The sequence below is a fragment of the Stenella coeruleoalba genome (genome assembly GCF_951394435.1).
Source record: "Stenella coeruleoalba genome assembly, chromosome: 2".
NCBI classification, from domain to species: Eukaryota; Metazoa; Chordata; class Mammalia; order Artiodactyla; family Delphinidae; genus Stenella; species Stenella coeruleoalba.
This window is the reverse complement of record NC_137147.1, coordinates 81,844,249-81,867,890: the sequence shown is the minus strand read 5'-3', so window position 1 is coordinate 81,867,890 and position 23,642 is coordinate 81,844,249. Positions and strand designations below refer to the sequence as shown.

At 44.2% G+C, this 23,642-nt stretch overlaps 1 long non-coding RNA gene across 3 annotated transcripts in view; it reads left to right on the top strand.

Moving 5' to 3' along the window:
- The window catches only part of LOC307181773, a 752,523-nt gene that overhangs the window by 716,873 nt on the left and 12,008 nt on the right, over window positions 1-23,642 (top strand). For all 3 annotated transcript variants that reach the window (XR_013827034.1, XR_013827035.1, XR_013827036.1), the window contains one exon: window positions 14,980-15,202. This is a non-coding gene — a long non-coding RNA (uncharacterized lncRNA). The remainder of the gene's footprint in view (window positions 1-14,979; window positions 15,203-23,642) is intronic.

Genomic DNA, 23,642 nt, shown 5'->3' with positions numbered 1-23,642 from the left:
GTCTAATGAAAGCCAGTCATTGCAAGACTTATGACTGTTATGTATTGAAAAGAATTTCATGATGCCCAACCCAGTCATTTATGCACATTTGTTGTGTAGCCTTTATGTCACTGAAAAGTGGTGAAACATGGTGAAACAGGAACAACTTTGGAGCCTCTGTAGCTAGGAAAGTGATTTAATGGCATTATCTTAAAAAGAACTCACGGTGTTTCTTTTTGCTTAGTAGAAAACCCTTTTTCAGCTAGTATCCCGTAGTAGACACACCTTAAGGAAGCTCCCAATGGCTCATGCCCTTTTATGACTCCCTCCCCTTGAGTGTGGATGGGACCTGCGACTTGCTTGTAGCCAACAGAATATAGCAAAGGTGAAGGAGTTTTGCAATGTAATTAAAGACCCTAATCAGTTGACTTGGCGTTAATTAAAAGGGAGAGCACCATGGTGGGCCTGACCTAATCAGGTGAAAGCCCTTAAACGAGAGATGGGAGCCCTCCCTGAGGTGGGAGAAACTCTCTTCTGCTGGCCTTGAAGAAGTGAGAGGCTGTGAGTCCTGTAACTGCAAGGAAATCAATTCTGCCATTCCTCATGCCAGCTGAGGGAGTGTGAATGTGGATCTTTCCCAAGTTGAGCCTCTGTTGAGAACATTACACAGCCGACTGCAGTCCTGTATGAGTCTGGGCAGAGGACACAGCTTAGCCTTGCCCAGACTCCTGATCCTTGGAAACTGTAAGGTAATAAATGTATATTATTTTAAGCCTCAACATTTGTGGTAATTTGTTATGCACCGATAAAAACTAATACAGATCCAATTAGGAAATGGCTCTTTTCTCTCCCCAAAGTGACCTGCCATCCTTTTTATTACACAGATATAGAAATCAGAGCCAGGTGAGAGCACAGATATAGGAGAGAGTACTAAAAGATACAGCTGTATGGTCAAGCAAGACAAAACTATTTTTAAGTTAAAAAGCAGTGCAGGACGTCAGCATGCTGAGGATTGTATTGTAAGAAGAAACTGCTGTGGGAATCAGTTGATTAACATGCAATTGAAAGTGAATTTTGAGACTATACATAGAACCCTTGCAACTCAATAATAGAAGAAAAATAACCCAATTTTAAAATGGGCCAAAAAATTTGAATAGACATCTCTCCAAAGAAGATATACAAATGGTCACTAAACATAGGAAAAAACACTCAACATTATCAGGGAAGTGCAAATCAAAACCACAGTGAAACACCACTCACACACACTAGGATGGCTATGATCAAAAAGACAGACAAATTAGAAGTATTAGTGAGACTATGGAGAAATAGGAACACTTATGCACTGGTGGTGGGAATGTAAAATGTTGCAGTCACTTTGGAAAACAGTCCGCTAGAAAGTTAACACTGAGTTTACACTTAACCTAGCAATTCCACTCACAGGTATATACCCAAGAAAATTTTAAACATATATCCACCAAAAAAAAAAAAAAAGGAAAAATCTTGTATAGTTTTTATAGCAGCATTATTCATAATAGCCAAAAAGTGGAAACAATCCAGATATCCATCAGCTGATGAATGGATTAAAAAAATGTGGGATATCCATACAGTAAAATATTATTCAGCCATAAAAAGGAATGAAGTACTGATTCATGCTGCAATATGGATGAACCTTTAAAACATTATCCTAAGTGAAAGGAGCCAAGTGTAAAAGGTTGCAAATTGTATCATTCCTTTTTTTTTTTTTAACATCTTTATTGGAGTATAATTGCTTTACAATGGTGTGTTAGTTTCTGCTTTATAACAAGGTGAATCAGCTATACATATACATATATCCCTATATCTCCTCCCTCTTGCATCTTCTTCCCACCCTCTCTATCTCACCCCTCTAGGTGGACACAAAGTACCAAGCTGATCTCCCTGTGCTATGCAGCTGCTTCCCACTAGCTATCTATTTTACATTTGGTAGTGTATATATGTCCATGCCACTCTCTCACTTCGTCCCAGCTTACCCTTCCCCCTCCCCATGTCCTCAAGTCCATTCTGTACGTCTGCGTCTTTATTCTTTTCCTGCCCCTAGGTTCTTCAGCACCATTTTTTTTTCTTTTTTCTTTTTAGATTCCATATATATGTGTTAGCATGCAGTATTTGTTTTTTTCTTTCTGACTTACTTCACTCTGTACGACAGACTTTAGGTCCATCCACCTCACTACAAATAACTCAATTTCATTTCTTTTTATGGCTAATATTCCATTATATATATGTGCCACATCTTCTTTATCCATTCATCTGTCGATGGACACTTAGGTTGCTTCCATCTCCTGGCTATTGTAAGTAGAGCTGCAGTAAACATTGTGGTACATGACCCTTTTTGAATTATGGTTTTCTCAGGGTATATGCCCAGTAGTGGGATTGCTGGGTCGTATGGTAGTTCTATTTTTAGTTTTTTAAGGAACCTCCATACTGTTCTCCATAGTGGCAGTATCAATTTACATTCCCACCAACAGTGCAAGAGTGTTCCTTTTTCTCCACACCCTCTCCAGCATTTATTGTTTGTAGATTTTTGATGATGGCCATTTTGACTGGTGTGAGGTGACACCTCATTATAGTTTTGATTTGCATTTCTCTAATGATTAATGATGTTGAGCATCCTTTCATGTGTTTGTTGGCAATCTGTATATCTTCTTTGGAGCAATGTCTAGGTCTTCTGCCCATTTTTGTATTGGGTTGTTTGTATTTTTGATACTGAGCTGCATGAGCTGCTTGTAAATTTTGGAAATTAATCCTTTGTCAGTTGCTTCATTTGCAAATATTTTCTCCCATTCTGAGGGTGGTCTTTTCATCTTGTTTATGGTTTCCTTTGCTGTGCAAAAGCTTTTAAGTTTCATTGGGTCCTATTTGATCATTTCTGTTTTTATTTCCATTTCTCTAGGAGGTGGGGCAAAAAGGATCTTGCTGTGATTTATGTCATAGAGTGTTCTGCCTATGTTTTCCTCTAAGAGTTTGATAGTGTCTAGCCTTACATTTAGTTCTTTAATCCATTTTGAGTTTATTTTTGTGTTTGGTGTTAGGGAGTGTTCTAATTTCATTCTTTTACACGTAGCTGTCCAGTTTTCCCAGCACCACTTATTAAAGAGGGTGTCTTTTCTCCATTGTATATTCTTGCCTCCTTTATCAAAAATAAGGAGACCATATGTGCGTGGGTTTATCTCTGGGCTTTCTATCCTGTTCCGTTGGGGTTTATCTCTGGGCTTTCTATCCTGTTCCGTTGATCTATATTTCTGTTTTTGTGCCAGTACCATATTGTCTTGATTACTGTAGCTTTGTAGTATAGTGTGAAGTCTGGGAGCCTGATTCCTCCAGCTCCATTTTTCTTTCTCAAGACTGATTTGGCTATTCAGAGTCTTCCGTGTTGTGAAATTTTTTGTCCTAGTTCTGTGAAAAATGCCATTGGTAGTTTCATAGTATCATTCCTTTTCAATGAAATGTCCAGAACAGACAACTCCATAGAGATAGAAAGTAGATTCCTGGTTTCCCATAGCTGAGGGAACAAAAGGATAGAACCTGACTGCTGATGGATATGAAATTTCTTTGCGGGGTAATGAAAATTATTCTGTAATTAACAGTAATAGCTGTACAACTTCGTGAATCCACTAAAAACCATTGAATTGTACTATTAAAACAGATGTATTTCATAGCATGTGAATTATATCTTAATACACGGCTTCCCTGGTGGCACAGTGGTTAAGAATCCGTCTGCCAGTGCAGGGGACCCGGGTTCAAGCCCTGGTCCAGGAAGATCCCACATGCCATGGAGCAGCTAAGCCTGTGTGCTACAGCTACCGAGCCCACATACCACAATCACTGAAGCCCGTACGCCTGGAGCACGAGCTCCACAAGAGAAGCCACCGCAATGAAAAGCCCACGCACCGCAACAAAGAGTAGCCCCCGCTCACTGCAACTAGAGAAAGCCCATGCGCAGCAACGAAGACTCAACACAGCCAAAGAAATTAAATAAATAAAATTATGTCTCAGTGCAGAAAGTGAATTTTGTGTTAGTACAGTATAAGGGCCCCCAAACAAGGAAGTAATCAAGTCCACTGTGGATGGCTTTAAGTATGAACAGCGAGAGTCACCCAGAGGAAGATTAGCTGAGGCTACAAGAAGTTTAGATTGAAACAGATTGGTGTTTCCTAGATTCCTCATCTTGATCAAAGATTTTCCCTCATACCTCCGTGGACTAAAACTAGACAGACCCCAAATCAGTGTCCAGACTGGTCACTACAGTAGTAGTCTGTGATGGCCTCCATCCCTCCCCCCACTCTGGGAATATGCTTCTTTCTTCTCTTTACCAGTTTGCATCCATTACCGTATCAGTCAATGACAACATCTGTTTAGGCTTCAGATGTTCGGTGCACAAGCTCTGAATCACAATTTAAATACGTCTTGGGTTCCATAAGAAATCAAAAGAACTTTTCATGCTTAAAGGCTAGGCGTGTTTCCTGGAGGTCTGAGGGAGTATTATTTTGGTTCTAGCTGATTTTTTCAATGACTCCTTCAAACTCCAAAAAACCTGCCTCTTAAATGTGTCTGCATTGATTTGGGGAACCAATGTGTATCTAAAAATTAAACACAAAGAAATTTGGATATTAGGCTGTAAAAAATGAGTCATACATGGCCCATCCTCTCTACCTCTCTGTAAGCTTTTGGGTTAGTTAGGGGGTTAACTCACAGATAATAATTACACGAGGCAGCGTGTCACACACAGTGCTAAAGTCGTTACTTAATGTCACTCGGCGAGCTGTAGTGGCTAAAAGGCAGGAGACTTTCAACTAGACTGCGGTGATCAGGGAAGTTGCTCTGAGGAAGAGATATTTAAGATGAATCTTGAAAGCTGGATTTGATTTAGATAACCAGGGAGAACGGAAAGGAAACTCCAGGCCAAGGGGAATGGCAGGCAGAAAGCTATGAGGGCAAAAGGCTGACAGCGTGTCCTGGGAAACGTGATTTGAGCACCTTGCCAAGGAAGATTTACTTGGGGAAGTAACGAGACAGACAGAGGTTTGGAAAGGGATGAAACGTGGGGGGAAGCCCTTATTTTTCATAAAGAGGCACAGTGAGGGCCATGTTCTGTAACTTCTTCTGTAGTTTGGGGCTAGATTGGACACGCCCTAGCAGGTTCACCCCTTCGTTTCGCTCTTCTCTCTGACCGCATGGAGGAAAAATGAACCTAAGGTTTCCAGAACCTGGGAATTAACTATATTTCACCCAAGAAGACTTCCCTGCATCTATGTGGAAGAGAAAACCTCAGGCAGCACAAATAGAGCCCTGTCTAATGCTCATGGTGATGAATATTGAAAGCTTTCTTTGGAAAGGTCTCGGACTGTGGTGGTATTTGAGTCCAGTATTGATTCTCTGATGCAGTTGTCCTCACCCAGGACGCTCTTGATTACCAGCTCTGTCCACAGTGATGCCGTGCGTACGTGTTGGCGTGGAAATCTATCTAGAGCAGGTTTTCCTCGCTGCTGGCTTACAATTGGCTGCCAGTCAAATTCACAATCCAACTCATGCACAAGCAGCTTTACAAATCTCAGACAGAACACCTTTGTGCTGACTGCATCACCTTGAAAGAGAATGTACCTTTTATGGTCTTTCTTGGCTTAAGTTCCTGGCAGTTTAAGGCCTTTTTCTTTGCAGACATGTAACGTGGCTGTGACCATTAGGGGAACTCTGCTTTTCCATTCTGATGCGTGAAGGCTGCCATGGAGTACTGGGGGAATTGAGTATGAATGTGTGATCATTTCCTTCAACCTGTTGTTTATTCAAGAAACTCACCTATCCGTTAGAACAGGAAAATTCTTCGTTTACAAAATTGCCCCTGGAAAATGGATGCTTTAAGCAAAGGATGAGGAAATGAGCTGTTTTCTCCTAATTTCTATCCTTGATGGCTCTATGGTGGTGGCAGTGGTGGGCAAAAGGCCACATGAGTTACTCTCTCCACATGGAAAGTTCTCTCTGAGCCATGGAGATCCCTGGGTGGCGTCTCTGGACAGAGTAGCTGGGTTTCTATCCAAACAAAACTCGGAGCTCCAGGTGGGCCAGTCTCCTCCTTGCCACCTCGCATGCCACAAATACTTCCTTCTCTACACCTGTACACATATTTTTCCTCTGTTGGAAGCGCCTCCCTCGGCCACATTTCAGCTGTCTTTCATGCTCCAGACCCCATGTCATCCCCTTTGGGAAGCAGTCACTGGTTATTTTAGCCCAAAAGAATAACCTCTTGTCTGACTCCTGTTGCCTTGCGTGGCCCTCCCCCACGGGAGGGCGGGTTATGGCTACAACATCCTTTGTTTACTGATACGGCAGGCGACACTTTTCATTCACATCCTGAAGCCACAGTAGTTGTTTCCTAGACCAGATAGTCAACTCCTCGGGCACAGGATCCTTAGTGGATTGAATTACAACGATTAGAAGGAAAGTGAAAACTTGGGACTTTGTCAGAGCACAGTGATAGCATTTACACGTTTATTTTGCTTCTAGGAGGAAATCGAAGTCTTGTAGGCTTTGCAGAAACAATTACCATTAGGAAAACATCATCAAATGGCAGTCAAAAGCGGGTGGCCTACAGCATCACATCCTGGTTTTGGAAGCGGGTTCTTTGTGCTTCCCAAACATCTCAGAAAAGCCAAAAATGGAAGTGCTGGAGCCAAGGTTGGGGCTGATGTAGCTAATCCTTGTCGACTGAAAACAGAAAAAAATGCACAACCTAAAAGTTGAGAGTGATGTTTTATTCGGCAGACAAAACTGAGGACTTAAGCCTCTCAGCTAGCTGTGAGGGACAGCTCCCAAGAGGTGAGGGAGGAACCAGGATATAGAGGAGTTTTTGCAACAAAGACCAGGTAGTTGGAAAGATTACTGTTAATTAAAGAAAACCAGACATCTCAAGTTGAGGAATGTAGCACTTTTCTATGTATGGAACACGCAAGCGTGTGGGTTTACTGAAATCATTCCTTGGATGTGCACCTCAGCTCTCTGGGGCCAGTGTCCGGTTCTTTCCCATCCTGAGTCCCCTCAGGGGGCACCGTTGGAGGTCGTTGCAGTGGCTGAGGGCTTGGCAGCAGGCAGCCCCTTTGTCTCCATCCTGAGTTCCCTCGGGGCTCACCACGGGAGGGTGGGTTAATGGCTACAACATCCTTTGTTTACTGATACGGCAGGCGACACTTTTCATTCACATCCTGAAGCCACAGTATCCAGGGCAGTGGTCCCCAACCTTTTCTGGCAGCAGGGGCTGGTTTCGCAGAAGACAGTTTTTCCACGGATGGGGGTGAGGGGGCCGGGGGAGGACGGTTCAGGCAGTAACGGGAGCAGTGGGGAGCGGCGGCAGATGAAGCTTCACTCGCTCGCCCTCCACTCACATTCTCCTGTGCAGCCCGGTTTCCAACAGGCCTCGGACCAGCACTGGTCTGCGGCCTGGCGGTTGGGGACCCCTGATCTAGAGGGAGGGATGGACAAGAGAAGCAGGACTGTCTGTGCCCATCGGTGTGGCATCAGAGGAACCTTCTATCCTGCTTTGTGGGGACTTTATACTTTTAAGGGGCAAGGACCTGGGACTATCTCGCTCATGATCATTTCCCCACTACCTAATAAAGGATGTGGCGCGTGAGTGAATAATATGTTAAGTGACTCAAAAATGACAGAATGACGTGATCTACAAGAAAGGAACATGCTGACGCTACTGAAAGTTAAGGAAAATGGTGGCCCCCAAAAGGGTTGCTGTGTGCGCTTATATATGCTTGATGGAGGCTTACATAAGAGTGACCTTGCCCATCCGTCCCAAAAGGAAAGCACAGGTGGCCATTTCTGGGCTTTCCTTTGGAGGAATTTAGGTCTGGCATCGGCTAGGAAATTCAATTAAGTCTCTATTCAGAACATCAACTGTTCAACCACTGTTCTGTTTCTTGGCCCAGGAGACCTTGGGAATTCCAGTGAGCCCCATAAGGCCTTTACCTTTCAACTTCAAAGAGAACTAAGAAAATGGTTGTTGATCTTGTAGTCACAGGGTCTATATCCACAAATATTAAAAAGCTGGCTTTTAGAGTGAGCCGAAGACACGTGATAGCTGCCTATATATCTCTGGCTTGATTGAGAGTTAGGCCTTCGCTGCCGTAGCCTGGAACTTTTATAGTTGGTGTGTTTGTGCCTTACAGGGAATTTAAGGCTCAAAAATTTCCAAGGATTTTCTGCGACTCACTTTTACACAAATGTCTTTGTCGCTCACAGAAGGCATGGATCCCTGAAACTGGCTAGTGATCTCGGCATCCAGGTCTCTCAGGAAATTCCAGGTTACCCACAAGCATTTCAAGAGTCCTGGAAATTCTCTCATGGACTAACCCAAACACACAGGGGCAAGGTTTTAACAGCGCCAGATGGGCCCGGGGTGCATGTTGGCATCCACTCCGTTGGGCCCCTGTGTGTCCTGGGAGTCCAGGAGGGGGCCCGTCGGGGAATTTGGGGGCCTTTCTTCCTCTCTGAGGAAGAGCCGTGTTTGCTTGGCACTCTCGCATCCTCCCAGCACCTCCAGAAAATGTTCGTAATCCCTGTTTCGGAGCACACAGCAGGCAGAAAGAGGCAACAGGAATCCCTTCGCTCTTCTGGCCACCAGCCCCTGTGCTCCCTGCCCCCATCCTGAATGCATACCAGGGAGGAGGGTGTCTAGAGGGGAGGAGAGAGAAGGACAAGCCTCACTCACTGTTGGCTTCACCTCTAACCACAAGAAACTTTTCACCATTTCCATTATTCCTGGCAGAGAGCCACACTGTAGGAAGACAGACTCTCTGTTGAGAGAAGAGGAAAGATGGGGTCTGGTGAGGGTGTAAGTGAGGCAGGGAGGGAAGGAAGGAGAGCGGGAAAGCAAAAAGAGAGAAACAGAGACAGGTAGAGAGAGAAGCAGTAAGTGCTGGCCATCAATGAGCAGGGCCAAAATGTCCGGGCAGATCTCTGAAGAGCAGAGTGTGTGTAATGAAGTTAATTTGTACAGATAATTATGAATCATGTTCAGTGTATACATTTTGATGTAACTACACTATGGTAGAACTTCCCTTTCATTCTCTGTCACTCAGAGAAACTTGAATATTCATGAGGGAAGGGCTGTGGACCTCAGGGTTGCTTGATTCATTATTAAATAAAATCTGGATTTTTTTTCCCCAAATAGGTTCATGATGCATTTCCCACCTCCCACCCCTAAAAATAATAAATTAAAAAGGACACATGTGAACACACTGCTTGTAGGTACCCAGGTTGACTGTGGTTATATTCCTTTCTGATTCACTTCCGCAACTTTGTGGCTTTCTCTTCTATGCCAGAACACGTTGGAATGCAGAAGGTGACGATGAGTGATTTTAGGGATAACTTGCAGTCCTCTCTGATTTTATTTTCCGAGAATTGTCACTCACGTACTTGGGTGCTAATATTATTAATGGTGGAAAATTGTTCACAAGATTGAGAAAAGATTGAGAAAAGATTGAAACGTGCTGCTATGACTTAAGAGCCACAGTTCCCAGAGCTGACCTTGCCAGCTGTTCCAGGAGCAGAGATTATTATTGTCTAGACACGGGGGACACAGTGAGACACTTCTGCCCATTCCCAACAGGAGCTACAACATAAAATAATGACATTCTGGGTGTTAAAAATAAAATCGTAATGGGTCAGAGCAGATAGAAGTAAAATTCTGAGAGTCTCTGTGTCCTGGGAAAGAAAAGTGAGAGGAAGCCTAGAGAGATATAGTTAAAGAGACTGAAGAGGACGTGCCGGGGTACATAGCATTTCCACAGACAAAAAGGGAAAGATCTCACACACATACACACACGCACACACACACACACACACAATTACACAGGAAGGAGAAAAATGGAAAGTTGGCAGAACAAAGAAGGGTATGGAGAATGGCTGCCCTTGAGGAATCTAGAAATTTCTTCAGATCACCAGTCATTGCAGTCTTTCAAAGAGTGAACTCCTACAGTTCTTCTCAATATACATCTCACTCTAAGAAGACATTTCTGGAAAAGACTATTTAAAACTTCAGTTATTAAGACAATTTCTCCATTTTTTTGTTGTTGTTGTTACAGATTCTATTTCAACAGTTGATCTTTCACCTGTAAGATCTACATTATGATTGCTTCTGGGAGCTTTTTAGAGGTTTCAAATTTAACAAAATGAATCATTATAATATAATGAAGTAGTAAATAAGGCTTTGAAAATGTAAATCAATGCTAATTTTAGTTTGTACTAACATTCAAAAAGATTTTCTCTTAACCTCCAACAACTACCTTTGCTATTTAACCAGGAGATTGTGGGGTGCTCCCTGGCCTGTCCTTAACCTCTTAAATCTTTTAGGAGCCCATTGTCCTTATCTACCCGAAGGCCAGTCCAAGCTTGGGCTAATACTAGGTAGGAAAACAAGAGAGGCTTTAGCACTTACCATCACCTGGTGGAGCAAGGCCAAGCTTGAAGAATCCTGACAAGTGAAACCAACAAAAGGGGCTGGTGCCAACTCAGTGGGCCAGGGGAATTTTTTTACATATAATTAGAGTCTGTCACCTTTTATCTTGGGTCAGTGGACACATTCACCCCATTGGCAGCCCATTTAATCATTCACTCTATTCACTTGAATGTTTGAGAATTCTTTGGTGGGGACAAGCTCAAATAACTCATTTAAATAAAAGAAATGAGAGGGGAAATGGTTTTAAAACTCTTCGGACAATGTATTTAAAACTCATAATCTGTTGATACTGTAAAACAAAGAATGTCGTTCACCATCTGGTTCTACAAAGATTAAGTCATCAGCCCTGCAGTCACTGACTGCAGTACACCCTGCAAGGAATTCAGGATGAAGGACGGGATGAGACACTCTGTGCTTTGGGAAAACAGGCGAAACAGGCCCTTAGTTAGATATGTTTCAGGAGAAAATTCTATGTTTAATTTTTTGAGGAATTTCCATACTGTTCTCTGTAGTGGCTGCATCCATTTACATTCCTGCCAACAGCATACGAGGGTTCTCTTTTCTCCACATCCTCGCCAACACTCGTTATTTGTTCTTTTCCATGAACGCTTTTGATATAATAATAGTTCTCCTTCTGATTTTCTCCCTGTTCCACACATCCAACAAACTAGTACTGTACCACGGAAGAGCTTCTTTCCTTCCTAGCCTACAATGGCTTCACGTTTATGCTCAGACCAAGCACAGAAGCAGGAATGGACTAAGGAGCAAGCACTGAAGGACCCTGTGCCACTGATACCCTGTGAGACTCTGGGAAGTTTGCCTCATCACCTTGAATCTCCATTGCTCCGCCAGTAAGATGCCAGGTTTGGAGTAGGTGGTTTCCAAAAATATGTCCCCACTAAAATATCGCCATTAGTATCCTGCCAACTCCACTGAATCCTTCATTAATTTCACATTCCTCATCCATTCAAACTATGTCCCCACCCCACACCTATAGACAAGTTACCTTCTACTTCTGTCAGGCTTCCCGAGCTATACCACTAGGCTCAGTTCCACACTTAATCTTGGCTCATCCCACTTTTTTCTCCACGTGATGAACCCTGCCTCCTTATCAGTCCAAATTCTGCACTTCCTTCAAGGCCCAACTCAAATCCAACTTCTAGGAAACTTCCTCTATCTATGATGGCATGACCTTTATCCAAGTCCCTGTAGCAAAGTGCCACACTGTCTTCCCAAGGCAGATACTCCTAGGGAGGAAGGCCTCTGCAGGGAGATAACAATGAACCTCCAAGGTTCTAAACTTTTAAAAGCATGTGTCCAAGGTAAACATTAAAAACCAATCCTTGTCTATGTTTTGCTTTAACGTTGCATGTCTAAATGGTAGGCAGAAATTTTTATCCTCTTGATAATTACTTATGGAAGAATTTTCCTTTGCAAGAGTAGTGTATATATTGCCAGGAAATACTTTGGATGGATACAAAGGAAATACTTTGAATGGATGAAATGCCAGAGAATATGCTCAAGGAACAATAGGTGGATTACTTACATGCCCAGTCAGGAGGGTATTTCCTATTCACCCTAGGACTTTCATTTTGTTGAGCACTAAAATGAGTGGGGTATTCCACTGTAACAGGATACCGAATGAGTCTTTTCTTGTTGTCAAAGTTTTTGACACAGCCCCAAGCTGAGAACAGTAGAGGAAAGGTAGCCTCCCGTTCCAAGGAGAGATGTTAAACACACACAGGACTTAATCAAAATCAGGCACACTGAACCTGGGATTCCTAACCTCACTACATACCTGCAGCCTATTGAAGAGACATATGGAGGGAGGCATATATGAACACAGAAGCTGGGCCTCCTCCCCAAGTACAGAGTTACAAGAATATCATCCTGTTTGGGGGAAAAAAAAAAAGGATTCAGATTGTAATTAGATTGTCTCTGATAAGCTATAGGCCAAATAGGATAGGATAGTATTTAAGAACATGTAGGCCCTTGGAATTATATGGCCTGGGTTCAAATTATCGCTCTGCCATTTACTAACAGGGAACCCCAGGGAATTCATCTCATCTTTAAGAGCCTATTTCCTCATCCTTAAAAATGCAGATCATAGCAGTACCTACTGCACAAGGTTTTGTGAGGATTAAAAGAAGTAGAACTGAAATTGTGCTTAGTACAGAGCCTGTCCCTTAGTAATGAACGTGAGCTCTTACGATGTGCCAGACATGCAACCAGCCAGCAGGAGAAACTCAGCTCAGAAAGACTTTCTTCTCCATCTCGACCACAAATATTTATCCTTTATCTGAAAAATCCATTTCCTGTTTCAGATGAGATTTTGCTTCCCAGGAAAACAGCTACACATCTCAAGTACACATCTGGCTCATAGTGGCCAACAGAGAGACACAGCAGAAAGCCGGCAAAAACGATGAGAAACCCGTTTTGCACGGTTTCCCTAAAATTGTGCAGCTGGTGGGGGCCCTCGAGTGGGAGAATCATCCCCTCTGTTAAACTGTTTCCTGATTCTATCCACAAGCAGAGTCATCTTTCCATTTCTTCCTAATTGCGTGTGAGGGTAAAAAATTTAGGAGACATAGGGAGTTGTGGAAAGAGTCGCAAAATAAAAACTCTGAGTCCGGAACCACTGGCTCAAACAACTTTATTCTTAGGAAGGCGGTTGCCCTGTATAGACAAAAAGGAATCTGCTGTTGATGACATCACTGAGTTGAGTGTCTGTTCTGTTAACCATCAAGGGACACTGAGCCATGTGCATTATATTTTTCCATGTTACCAATAACTCACATTTTGCCTGGGTTAGAGCACATTCCTCTTGGTGCCGGGAATACACAGGCTCTCTCTTCTCTAACTTGGCTGGTCTTGCCACAGATGATTCCTGTGACCTTGGATGTCTTACAGCCATGCTCAAACCAACTGATCTAATTGGCTTAGACACTCTTAGTGATGATGCAGAGACCCCCACCTCTGGGATCACAACACCCTATGTCTAAAATGGCCTGTGGGAAATTTACAGGGTCATGGTCATGTTATTTACATGCAAATAGGAAAGGAAAATCCATTCCAGCAGGCCACATTCTAACTACAAATACCAGAAGAAGTTATAAATACACAAGAGGAAAGCCAAACACCCTGTTAGCATTTTCTCAGAATGCCTAGGGAAGTGAGCCAACTGCTTTAGTGGTTACAAAGGGCTTGGGCAAAATCCTATGGCCCTTGGCATCAGATGGTTTCCTTATGCTAATTTTGTAGATAGCAACTTTTGCGCAATATTTTCAGGGTTAAACCAAGGAAAAAGCATAAAATATATGTATTTTTAGAGCTCCATTTATATTGCAGTCATTTCTCCGTGCTTCTCTTAGGGTAGCAGGAAGCCCCAGACTGGCCTCTAGCCTTCCTCAAAATTTTCTCTGACCTGTTTCTTAACAACTGGAAGCTACCAGTAAACACTCAACTCACTACTTCGTCCTAGTTCAAGTTCAGTGTGAAGTTCAGATCTGATGTCTTCAGAGCAGATTTCCAAGTCAGTCCATTGTCATCTTTCATGCCCAGCTAAAAGTTAATTTTTTTTAATTTTAAAGATTTCATTTAGCTTGCAGATTTGAACAGTTCATTAGCCCCAGTAGGAAAGGAATGAAAGCTTTATCTCGGGATAATTCGCCTGGGTTCTCTAGGAAAACCACCTGCAGTGCAGGATGTGAGGGAAAAGTTGACCCACAGCGCCATCTCCTGGTCTGTCTTATGCATTACACTGAGAGTGAGAGGCGTCAGGGAACAGCTGAGCACTTCTAAGAGAGACTTTCCGGACATGAAAGTACATCGAGCCAACAGTGGTGTCGATGAACAATCCCCAAAATATGGAAGTGTGAGCATGGCCTTCTCAGAAATCCCCAGGACATTGATTGGTGCAAGTATTAAAAATAACCAATGTGGTGTACACTCAGATACGCTAAAAGCGGGCAAGAACATACAAGTGTTCAAAAGGAAAATGAAAAAAGCCTCTGCAACAATGTGAGAAAACTTCCAGGAAGATACTAACAGGAGGATAAAAGTAGAGTATCAGTTATGATCACAAGCATATAAAACGAAAGGAATGAGGAAAAGTGGGATGTATAAAGATGGCAACAAATGATTGATTTTTCTAGTGTCACTTAATATTGTGTGTTGTATGCGCAACCTCACTTTGTGATGGTGTATCATACTCACAGGAGACGTTCTCCCATGTGGAAAAAAACCAAGTGCAACCAACTCACACATGGTGACCACTATCAACCTTGCCCAACAAACCATTCTTTTTCTCTCCTAAATCAGCTGTAGATCATGTGTGTAAGGACCCGTGAAACTGGAATCATGGGAGAGCATTAATCCAGTATCACTAATCACCAGGAATGTAACATGCCAATCACACAGTCCCTGCAACAGTCACTTCCAAACCTGGCTTATACAGAAAACCTCAGAGAGCTTTTTAAAAATAAATTTCTCATCCTTATTCTCAGATGTACTGCAACAGAAACTCTCGGTCTGGAACTCAAGAAATTGCAGGTTCAAAATGCTGCCCAGGTGATTCTAAAAGTAACCAGCTCACAAGTTCACAATTGTGACCCCTGGAGGGTCACAGCTGTATCTGATTGAGAAGGGAACACAGACTCGATAAAATCCCTGCCTTGTCAGTCCTGCGCTGCTTTCAAGAGACGTAGCTTCAGCTCCGGATCGTCAAAGGTAAGCACGCTTTACTACAAAAGTTTGCTAATATTTAACTGAGCTTCTTTGGGGCAGACTGTTTTCAAATGAAGAAATAGCGCAACTTGTATATAATCTATGACTGCTTTCTTCCCAAATCTTTTCTCTATGAACTGTGAAAGTTAAGATCATTTTAATATTCACCAAAATCTAAGTCCAGGAAGAAAAATGTCTTGGATGTTGGGGAGTGGGGTGCACAGTTACCCAAGAAGGAAACCCTTCTGGTCCAAGAACTGTCTGGGTGACTGTGGAACATTAGCTGTGGCAATGAGCTAGTGGCGCAAGGCTGGCGGTTGGAAGGTTCATTAAATGCGCTTGGGGCAAATATGGAGCGAATTAATAAATGCCAGAACTAAGATGGGCATTGAAAGGAGGCATGTTTTCTTCAAAGTGGCCCATGAATCCCACTTCCAAGAAAAGGCCACCCTGTATCCCCTCATCAGAATTCGCCTGTCACACCTTTTGAGTTTATCCCACTCTCACATCCCTCATCAGAGCCCACATATCACAGTACTGGAGTCGATCGGGCGGTGTGTGTTCTAATTCCCCATCTGACAGATTTCAGTCTGCCCAGAGGACAGACCTGCATTCTCATGTTTTCATACCCTGATGCACCTAGAATAGTACTTTGCCCACAATGGAAACTCGTAAATAGTGACCGATTTGGTTAAGGAGCAGGGGGTGTCGCCACCGTCTGCGATGAGAACGAGCACTTTGTTTAAAATAGAAACTGCAGTTTCTAAGGATAGAGATCACAAAAGAGAATAGACAGCCTCAACAGGGATGTCAAGTGGCACTCAAAGAATCCTTTTGGCCCTGACCTCTTTGTTGTGACCGAGGGAGGAATGTGAGCCCAGAATGGTCTCCGCAGAAATACCTTCTCAAGTGGGCAGGAAGCAGAGCAGGAATTATGGGACTTGAAGAAACCTCTAGATTTCCCACCATATCCTGGAAATCTCACAACTAACCCTTCTGACAGTGAAAAAGGAAAGGCTGTTTGTAGATGCAGGGGGGTGTGGGGGGGCGCTCTGTGAGTTTCCCAGGGAGCAGAGTGGGATAGACTTTAAAACAGGTACTGAAGGGTTTCCCTGGTGGCGCAGTGGTTGAGAGTCCGCCTGCCGATGCAGGGGACACGGGTTCGTGCCCTGGTCCGGGAGGATCCCACATGCCGCGGAGCAGCTGGGCCCGTGAGCCATGTCCGCTGAGCTTGCGCGTCCAGAGCCTGTGCTCCACAACGGGAGAGGCCCCAACAGTGAGAGGCCCGTGTACCGCACAACAAACAAACAAACAAACAACAACAAAAAAAAAACAGGTACTGAAGATCATGGCCTCCTGAAAGCTAAAGTGTTTTGACAGTCAGAGAAGCTCAGGGAGGGGGGTCTGTTGAATGATCTACTAAAACCTTCTCCAGTTCTGCTCTTGTTCACGCTGGTGGGGGAGGACAAGGGGAGGAGGAAGTCTACTACAAACAGGAAGCACAGAAGGGGCCGAACAGAAAGAAGCTTTATAACCAGAAATATCATTGTTGTTTTTCCCATCAGTGAAAACATTTGAGTAGCTTACGTGTGTACCAGTAGTCAGTTTCACAGAACACTATTTGCATTTTATTCCATTTCTCTCCAGAGTCTCTGCTAAGCTATGAGACGTTGACTTTAGTCCCGTTAATCAATCTACAAGCACGTGCTCTAAGTCATTAGTCTCAGAATGAGCTCATTTATTATAAACTCATACTATAGGTATGCCCCACCCCACATCAAGCACACCTGATGTATATAAACATATGAATTTACACTAGCCATAAATTAGGGAGGGGTAGCCCTGTTTATAAAATAATTATTCACTGTAAAAGAGGATTTATCACGGCTCCTTTCAAATTGTGAGTTTATGATACAATTTGAAAGCAGCTTTTGGTGATTAAGAGCACATGCTCCAGAGTCTGACAGCTGGCTTCAACGTGAGCTCTGCTCATTTCTCGCTGTGTGACTTTGGGCAAGTGAGACAACGTCTCTTAGCTTCAGTATCTTCATTTGTAAAAAAAAAAAAAAAAGATATGATACAGTTCTTGGCACTGTGCCCGGCCCTCCTCTGCTGTAGAAAGTGTGGTCCAGCACTGTCAGGGCCGGGGTTGGGTGGGCACCTGGACTAGGTGGAAAATTTGACACTAAAGAGAAATTTATTTTCTGCAGAAAGAACACAACATATGTACGTCTTTTTGAAAAGCAAATAGATGTTATCCCTTTGGGAGCTGCAGGGAGAAATCACAAGTGCTATTATTTAGATACATACCTTTCCATTTTATCTCAACCTTACTTTCTCTGACATCAAATCGATGACAAGATCTTCCCATTCCCACCCAACTCAGAATCAATCCTACCCAGCTCAAAGGAGAAGGAAGTTTCCACAGCAGGGAAACCATAGCAGTCACATTTCTAATTAGTTGCTGAGTTTCTTCCCATCCGGAATGAAGAACGATAGATGGTGGGTCAATAGATGATAGAGTTGGTTGACAGCTGGGTAAGGAATTGCTCCTCAAACAATCAATGCTGAATGATAATTGCATCTAATTTCTGTGCATAGAAAAGTCATGCTTTCTGATCTTACACTTGTTAGCAGTAAACTTATGGTTGAAAAAACGATCATAAAAAATATTCTTTTCATTGAAATGAGGCCAGTTTAAAGCTAACTGTAAAGATGAATTTAGCAAAAACTCAAAGCAAATGAAATGCTGGTTCAGAAAATATTCTTACGTTTTGATTTTGTCTGGGCCTAATAGGGTTTAAAAATAATGGTCCAAATAACGCGAAGTGTTTTCTTATATATAATTGTGGGTGGAGTTCAAAATAAATAACTACATAGGTTTTCTGAATATTCTAGTAGTTGTTACAGGTGCAGGGTCAATTTCCTGATTGGAAATGTTGATATTTTGTTCACCATGGGGTTTTTTGGCATTAATTTTGATTTGTTTAAAAAACATTTCATTAAAATCTTTTTCTTGATTACTGAGGGTTTTGGGGACCCCTTAAATTTTGTGTCCAGGGTAATTAAATGCCTTACTTGTCTCACCCTTGTCCTGGCCCTGTTGGGGAAATGTGCGCCACATCCTTAATGAGAGGAGCTGCGGTCACATGGCAAAGGGCAAGGATATCAGGAAAGATGAAGAATCAGAGCTAGTAATGCAATCAAACGCCACAGTTAGTTTTGACCATTTTTGTACTTTATTAATGGGAATTGTACAGTGTGTATTCTGGCTTCTTTGTTAATGTTTGTGAAATGCATCCGTAGGGTTATGTGTACTTGTAAATCATTCATTCTTGTTGCTAAATGGAATTCCGTATTGCAAAGACATCACCATGTTGATGGGCATTTGCATAGTCACAGTCCAGAGCTATTATGAATAGTGCTGCTTTGAATGATGTAGTATAAATTTCTATTAAATATCTATGCATCTTTGTTTGGGCACATACCTGGGAATGGAATTGCTGGATCAGAAGGTGCGTGTATGTTCATTTTTAGTAGATACTGCTAGTTTTCTAATGATTCCTTAATTTAGCTTTATTAAGTCTTTATCTGGTAATATAAGGCTTGCATTTTGTTCTTCTTTTCCAAGATAGTCTTGGCTATCCTCGGCCCCTTGCATTTCTAAATGAAATTTAGAAGTAGCTCGTCCATTTGCACCAAAAACAAAAAAACAAAAAAAATACCTGATAGGATTTTTATTGGGTTTGTTTTAAATCTATAAACTATAAGTGGGGAGAATTGACATCTTTACAACATGCTTCCACGCCGTCTTAAATTTCTAAATTTCTCAGTGTCTCATACTTTTGTCTACTTTGAAAAAAAATAGGTAGCCAATAAATACATAAAATAGGCAGTCAACAAATGCACTGTTGGCACAAGGCTTTAGGCTGAATTATATTTTTCAGCCACACTACTCATCCCACCAACACCTGAACTCGCCCTTCTCTTCCACCCCTCTGGGCCTTGCATTGCCCTTCCTTCAGTCGGGTGGAATCCCTTTCTGCCTCTATCCCTCCTACCTGACAAAATCGAATATTCCTTGATGAGTCAACTCAAATTCCACTGCTCTGTAGAGTTAGTAGATCTTCCTTGTGGTCTCCCACTGCATTCTCCTTCGCCTGGCTTTAAGTCACCACAGTGTATTGTGATGAGCTGCTTCAGTGCCCACTAAACTTCTGGGTGGTGCCCACAGCCACCCCAGCACTTGGTAGATGTGTACTGGATTACTGAGGGAAAAAAAAAAGTTATTCCTTTTGCTGTTGTTGAGTTGTTTGGTTTAGGTGGTTTGTTGGCTGGTTTGCTTGTTTTGTCTTTGTGGGACTTCATTTGGGCTTCATTCGGTCAAAGAAAAAATGTTGTATCTTAGTTTGGCCCGCTGGTCAAAACCTGTCAATCTGATTTTTGTTTCACGAAGCATTTTGATTTGAAAATATTCATATACACTCAACCTCTTTCCGATAAGGCTTTGAAACAGTTACATTGCTTGGTCTGATTCACTCCACAGCTTCTAGGTTAGTTTAAAAGAAAACTATTAACTACATTTTTTTCAGATACCAGTCACAGGAGAGCTCATGGCAAGGCAGTCACACCTCCAGTGACCACTAGGTGGCAGCTTCACTCTCAATACGACCAGCGTGACAGGGTCTTGCACTGTCCAAGTAGTCTGGGGGTGCAGGATGAACCATGGGATGAAACTTGCTTAACTAGGCCTGTTGGTGGAAAAATAAAGGCCAAAAATCATCCCTGAAGAAAATGGAGTCACGGGGAATACAGCATGTGGAAAATGGAAAGGAATGCCATTAGATATTGTTTCACTGAAAGGTTAGCAAAAACTAAATTGACCACATCCAAAAATTGGTGAGAAAGATGTACAATCCCAGAGACAGGTAAGACAGTGTTGGAAGGCAAAGGAGTCTCTTGTTGGCCCTCCCCTGATGGAGCCCAGTCCCTTGGGGTGAGGGAGGGGAGATAGGGTAAGGGTCCTCACTGGTAGGACTGAGCCCCTGGTAATGTTCGTAAATTCTCCTGTTTAGAGCCTTTAGACATCACTGGATGGGACTCTATCCAACTGTTTTTGGTTGAGTCTGTTGTCAGCCCTGAGATTATGTGCAGCCCACACCAAAACTTTGCTCTGTGTTTGAGGAGTGGGGGCAGAGGACGTGTATCAATCACCTATTCGGTACAGGCAACTTCGTGGATTTTATTTCCTGTAATCCTTACAACTGTATATGAATCCGGTAATCGTTATCCCATTTTACAGATAAGAAAGCTGAATTTCAGAGCAAGTATATATCTCATCCAAAACCACAGAGTGAGAGGTTGGGGATTGAAACCCAGCACTCTGACTGTTACCATAAGCCCAGGCTGATTCCCAAGAAATCCCACCTTCCTCTCCTGGGAGTGATGAGAGCATCTCCCTCCTCAGATTGCTGTGGGATGAAGGGAGATGGTGCTCATAGAGAGCCTAGCAACGTGTCTGGGGCACAGTCAGCACCAGTAAACGGAGGTCGCCAGAGGCGCAAGGTCCTTCCTCATCAAGGCCCTCCAAGCTGGAAGCTGCAGCCATTTTCCCTGGACCCCAGAAAAGACAGCGGCCTGGAGACAGACCTCACTATTTTGCCCGTGTTGATCTCACCTAAAAGTGACGTTCTCACCACCCAAAGAGGAACCTCTCGGAGGTCCTGCTGGAGGGGAACTGGGCCAGGGGGCAGTGACTGACCTGGAATAACTGCCCTCGGTTGTCTGTAACCCAAGACTGGCCGGTTCCCCTCTTCTGGGTAACCACAAAAGGAACCTTGAGGGGCTCTGTTTGAGGGCCTCTGTTTAGTCTTTGTAGTTCTGACTCTAAGTTTGATAAGAGTCTTTACAGGCCCAAAGTGTAAATCAGAGCCAGGGCTTGTCTCCACAGAAACCTAAGGAGGCTCCTAGAACAGCAAGTCCAGGCATTTAACGGGTCCATCCCCACAGGCCACCATGGACCTGAGGAAACGGACTGAATAATGAGCTCAGAGGAGACTGAAGGCTGAAAGTCTCAACCATCTTCTATCAGGACTGGACTTCTTTTATACCACAAATTCCTTCTGGCCTAGAATAGGGAAACTGAGGCGCATAGGAAGCAAGGCCTTGAGACCTTAGATGGGCCTGAGGAGACAGAGGCCGTGAGCAGCTGCCCTGCTGACGTTAAGACACCACAAAGAACCTGAGAAATCAAATTACTCATTCTTTCTCTTTCTCTGCTCCCAACCCCACAAAGACTGCTCAAAAGGAAGACACTCGAGGCTAGACCAAACTGCTAGATTCAGGGCTTCCCTGGTGGCGCAGTGGTTGAGAGTCCGCCTGCCGATGCAGGGGGCACGGGTTCGTGCCCCGGTCCGGGAAGATCCCACATGCCGTGGAGCGGCTGGGCCCGTGAGCCATGGCCGCTGAGCCTGCGCGTCCGGAGCCTGTACTCCGCAACGGCAGAGGCCGCAACAGTGAGAGGCCCGCGTACCTCAAAAAAAAAAAAAAAAAAAAAAAACCTGCTAGATTCAGAGGGCGCTGCCCCAGCTGTGAGTCAATAACCACTGGGGATCACAGGCTATGTGAACAGGAACAGCTTCTCTACTTTTCTCCCTGCCGGAGTGTGAGCTGGACAAGAGGCTAAGGAGGAGAGGGAGAGAAAGGTTTGAAAGAAGAGCTAATAGGAAGGGGCCTGTAGCTTCTCCCCTGCCACTCTCATCACCACCACCACCAACAGCAGCCCTCAGGCCCTGTCCCAAGTGGGGTGGGGGGAAGGGAGGAAATAAGCAGGACTCCCCACAAAGCATCTAAGAGGAGAGATCGTACGTTTCCTCCCACCACCACCCCAGCTAGAATTCCCTAAGCAGCAGCCACAAGAGACACATCTGCCTCTGGGTCATGAGGAGGGAGAAGGTGGGGAGAGGGCAAGGTGTGGTCAGGTGGGAGGTCATTTCCGGGCTTCCCTGGGGTGAAGTGTGATGGAGGAGAGCCGTGAGTTTGCTCGGACACAGCGTGATCTGGAGGCCTTAGCTACAAACTGAGACAACTCGCCAGCCCCGGGAGGACCCTTGAAGGAAAGAACAGGCGCATGGGGGCTGTGTGAGGGCCGTCAGCCTGGAGTAAGGGGCCAGGGGCTGCCTCTGTGAAGCAGCAGAGAGTACGAGAAGCAGTAGGAGGTCCTATGTGCTTCCTGAAAAGGCCAGCCTCTAGCAACATCTCTCCCAGGGGCCAGGCGGGTGGCGATGCCAGCAACAATACCAGCAGAGAAGTAAACTCACATGTGCCAAGAAAGGTACAGGACCAGAAGGAGGGATGCCCTCCCTACCACCGGCACATGGCCAGCCATGCAAAGGGACTTCTCTAACACTGGCTGCTCCCAAGGAAATTGGGGTGCCAAAGGCAAGAAAATTATATTCATTTATAAAACACATTCCACTCTGTAGCCATTCGTATGAGTTTTCTGTTGCTGCTATAACAAATTACCATAACGTAAACAGCTTAAAGCACAAACATATTATGTCATAGTTCTGTGGGCCGGAAGTCCTACGAGGCTCCCGGGGCTAAAATCGAGGCATCAGCAGGGCTGTTCCTTTGTGGAGGCTCTAAGGGAGAGTCCATTTCTTTACTTATTCGGGTGTTGGCAGTTCCATGGGGTTGTGGGACTGAGGTCCCCGTTTCCTTGCTGGCTGTCAGCTGGGGTCACCCTTAGCTCCTAGAGGGCTCTCTGTTCATTCACGTGGCCCCAGACATCTCAGAACCAATGGGGCGTCAAGTCCTTCTCACATTACCCTCTCCTTGACCTTCTTCCACAGTCGCAATTCTCTCTCTGGGCATACCCAGGAAAGGTTGTCTGCGTTTAAGGACTCCTGTGATTAGAATGGGCCCACTTGATCGTCCAGGATAATCTCTCCATCTCAAGGTCCACAACGCTAATCACACCTGCAAAACCCCTCTTTTGCCAAGTCAGGTAACATATTTGCAGGTCCTGGGGAGTAGGATATGAATGTCTTTGGGTAGCCATTATGCTGCCTACCATAGCATTATGTATCAACAAGATTTGATTTAGTGCCTTAATGGGCCAGGCACAGTGCTAGGTGCTGGTTTCAGATGCCAGCATCAGGGGCTTCGGGCTAGGGAGAAAGCTGAGCTGGGGGCAGCACAGGGGGACGTCTGTCTGCGGCACCTCAGGGGGCACCATTTACATAAAATGCAATATGAACTGTACCCCTACCCCATTCACCTCCTTGGCTCCCGGGCCCTCGCCCCTGAATCATGCAGGCTGCAGCCTGGTCTGGAGTTTGCTGGAGGTCTCTGGAGAGGGTCATTTCAATTCTCTGGGAAGCTGAGGAGCTCGCCAAAGGACTGAGATGGAGGAACCCGCTAGATCCAGGTTCGGCCACAG